At 41.8% G+C, this 3,717-nt stretch overlaps 1 long non-coding RNA gene across 1 annotated transcript; it reads left to right on the top strand.

The window, feature by feature from the left end:
• Positions 1-255: 255 nt before the first annotated feature.
• On the top strand, positions 256-2,679 carry LOC138955475 (uncharacterized). The gene is made up of 3 exons (XR_011452245.1): positions 256-395; positions 1,871-2,034; positions 2,527-2,679. It is a non-coding gene; the product is annotated as an uncharacterized lncRNA (long non-coding RNA).
• Positions 2,680-3,717: the final 1,038 nt, after the last annotated feature.

The raw sequence follows: 3,717 nt of genomic DNA, 5'->3' as shown, positions 1-3,717 counted from the left end.
AGCCCTTCCCTTATATCTACGTGAAGCTACCACCGCTCGGCTTTACACACACACACTTTTAATTAGTTGCTTTTGGCACACGGCCTCATCATCTGAACTTGAAACAACTACAAAACACAACAACGTACAACAACAGCATGGTTGTGCCTGTCGGGTTATCAGTCACCATAAGGCGCCTGTACTTGTCAGTCTCTCTTTTTAGATCAGTGCCAGTGGCCTGTGCCGGCGCAGACCGCGCATGCGCCATGTGCAGTAATGTTATTATCAAAAATGGCGGATAAATCTAACTCGTGCTAAGAAACGTTTCAAAACCAAGCTTTATGGACGTTTTTATGACTACGTACTCCAGCAGACATCAACTTGTGGTCGACGTGTGTGGGTTTTGCTCAAAATACGTAAGTATTCGTCAGCCGTTTGGTTTCTCGAATTAAGTTTCAACTTTGTCTCTGTCTCGAACCACAGGCGGAAGCCGGGAAGGTATCCTTCACTGGACCACAACTTTCTATGAGTATGAAAGTAGTCTGGTGGTCCAGTGGACGATACCTTTCGCCTGTGCTCGAACCAAATACTAAGCTTACCAGTTACCACACTGTCATACTCATAGTCATAGTGATAGCACTGATACATTTGTACAGGTAAACATGGCTGTTCTGCCAGTGCCATTGCCAACTGCCATGGTTGTTCTTGTGTGCACTAATTAGTAATTTACTAGCAATAGGAGTTCGAGTTCTACTATAGTAGTATTTTACTAAATCATTACTACTAGTACTAAATACTACTGCTACTACTAGCTTTAAACAAGCTATGGTTTGAATGACCAGCTAAATGCTAATAGTTAATAAGTACATTATTTTTGCATCAGCGAGATATATATACATAAATTTAACGAAGTGGATTCACAGCGCGCGGCGCGTTGTGCAGCGTTGCGATTTACAACGCGCGGCGCTACGAGGAACGCTGCGATTCACAACGCGCGATGTATTCTGCCGATACATTTCCTTCACAATCGCAAAGTTTACAACAGCTACATCTATCTGATCTATTTGAGAAATAAAACTGTCAATAAAACGAAAAACAGACCTGAGCCATTCTCTCTCTCTCACTCTTTCAACTGAATTCACCAGTATATCGCCGCGTCGATGTATTGTAAAAACGTGCCTACCTCTGCTGAACAATCCTTCTCATTGAGGTCAATGCGCATGCGCCAATCTTGGACCTACAAAAATGCGACCCTTTGACCGATCGAACCATGGGTTAGGGTAAGGCTAAGGGTTAGGTTGTTCACGACCTGATTAATCTCCCCATGTTAGCGCATGCGCATTGACCGCAATGAGAAGGATTGTTCAGGCAGAGTTTTCAGTTTGTGACACCGGCCTTGAATACTTGGCAGTCATACTCATATATCACTACATGTCATTGCAATGGCTTCTACTATATATGGAAAGGAGCTGAGTTTTTAAACTGGGATGACGTTTTTAAACAATTATCCGAGTACAGTGCCGCGGAACTGTTAATCGGTGTCACACCAGTTAACACTTCAGCAGCCATTTTGGAATTCGCGCATGCGCAGATCATTTTTTCAGCGTGGGTTTTTTTTCCAGTTGATTTGAACGCGTATATATAAAGAAAGAGTGTAAAATGTTCCTGATAATCATGCATACATGTACAAAAATAAAGCGCATCAACAATCTGCGCTGGTGAGAGCAATAGCCGCGCTCTCACAACGTGCCGCGCTCTGTGAATTGCCGCGCTGCACAGCGCGCTGCGCTCTGTGAATCGCTTGCCTAAATTTGAATATTTTATTAAAAAAATACCGCATGGTTTTGCTTGACCAAATCATTTATCAGCTAACAATATGCTTTTATTTCAGTTGGACCTGACTTGAGCATGGTTCCGTTGTCTCCGCAACAACAGCTTGGTTACTCAAGAATTGCAGGCATGTCCAGTTTGCAGCATGTGCAGGCTGACCCCGCTGAGTGTGAAGATCTGATGGCTGATCTAGACACAACATAAGCTGCTTGACACTATTCCAAGGTAAGCAAGAAGCTTTGAAAATAGTTACTTTAAGTGTTACTTAGTAAGTGTACATTTTTGTGGGTGAACCATCAGTAACCGTCCCCCCCCCCCCCCTTCGACACCCCCACCCACACATACAAACACGCACACAAACTTGGGTTTGTACTACAACTATTAGTATTAACTACTCTTCATAAATGAGTTATGTAATTCATCAGAGGTTTGAAGTCATTATGGTTTTGCAAATTAGTAAGAGACTATGTGGGTGCATGGATTCAGTAATGCGCAATTAATACATGCAATACTCCTGCTGGTGAGTTCACTACAAACAGGTACTACATTAGAACTGATCTATGTTATTTCACTGTCAAACTGTCATGATACTATTGCCATTGACAGTGCTAGATCACTTCATAAAGTTATTTTAGTAAGTAATCATATGATATTGATAATTTTGATATAGTGATTTACTGACGGTGACAATGACATGTTATCTTCATACTATTCCAGGTACAAGATGCTAAACGTGCAGATATCAAGGGCTTGGGATTTCGGCTCCTGGAGATGCTACTTGTAACTCTTTTGTGAGTACCGATGTATACTGGGTGTTTTCTCAGTTTTTGTCCGCTGTCAGTGTGAGATTTATATTGTGGTACAGTGGAACCCCCCAGTTAAGACCCCCCAATTGAATACTCCCCCCATTTTAAAGACCTTGTTTTCTCAGACTTCTGTTCATAACCTCATTTACACCCTTTTTAATACTCCCACCTTTTTAAGACTGAATTTTCTCAGATTATTGAAGGTCTTAAAAGGGGTGTTCCACTGTATAACCTGTTTTTCTAGTTTCATGGTTTAGCCACGACTCACTTTGAATGAGGGTCATCTGCCAGGCATTTAGCTGATTATCTCATAGTGATAAGTGATATTTATTAATTTGCTATTTATAAATTACAGTTGCAGTAAACTAACACTGTCGCACAAAGTATGTGACTTTAAAAAAAGATTTGTTTGAAATCATGTGAGCTCTGTCCACTAGATGATGGAGAAGGGAATTTTTCCAGTTGAGTCTGCAACATGGATTTTTCTCTCTCAGGATAACAAATACAGTATGGAAGAAAAAATTTAGGGTTGGTGTGGCGATAACAATAAAGATATGTCATAGTGACTTGACTAATTGATTTGAATTCTGCTGCAGGTCAGTTGCCCCCCACCTCCTGCTCCTGACCTGGTTGCCTACTACAACTTCGAGGAAATACGACAGGACACCCTTCAGCTTGCTGCACCATGGTGTCTCTTGGAGAACAGCAAGGAACAGATACAGGTGGGGTCGGTTGGGATACCGTAAACAGACTATTTTTGAGTCACTTGAGAAAAAGTGACTCTATGTAATCGGTCAGTGTTAGTCTGTCCGGCCGGCCGTCTGGCCGGCCGGCCGTCCGTAGACACCACCTTAACGTTGGACTTTTCTCGGAAACTATCAAAGCGATCCGGCTCATATTTTGTTTAGTCGTGACCTCCAATGACCTCTACACTTTAACGATGGTTTCGTTGACCTTTGACCTTTTTCAAGGTCACAGGTCAGCGTCAAAGGAAAAATTAGACATTTTATATCTTTGACAAAGTTCATCGGATGTGATTGAAACTTTGTAGGATTATTCTTTACATCAAAGTATTTACATCTGTAGCCTTTTACGAACGTTA

Source organism: Littorina saxatilis, unplaced genomic scaffold (assembly GCF_037325665.1).
Source record: "Littorina saxatilis isolate snail1 unplaced genomic scaffold, US_GU_Lsax_2.0 scaffold_434, whole genome shotgun sequence".
Lineage (NCBI taxonomy): Eukaryota > Metazoa > Mollusca > Gastropoda > Littorinimorpha > Littorinidae > Littorina > Littorina saxatilis.
This window is presented reverse-complemented; position numbering and strand designations above follow the sequence as displayed.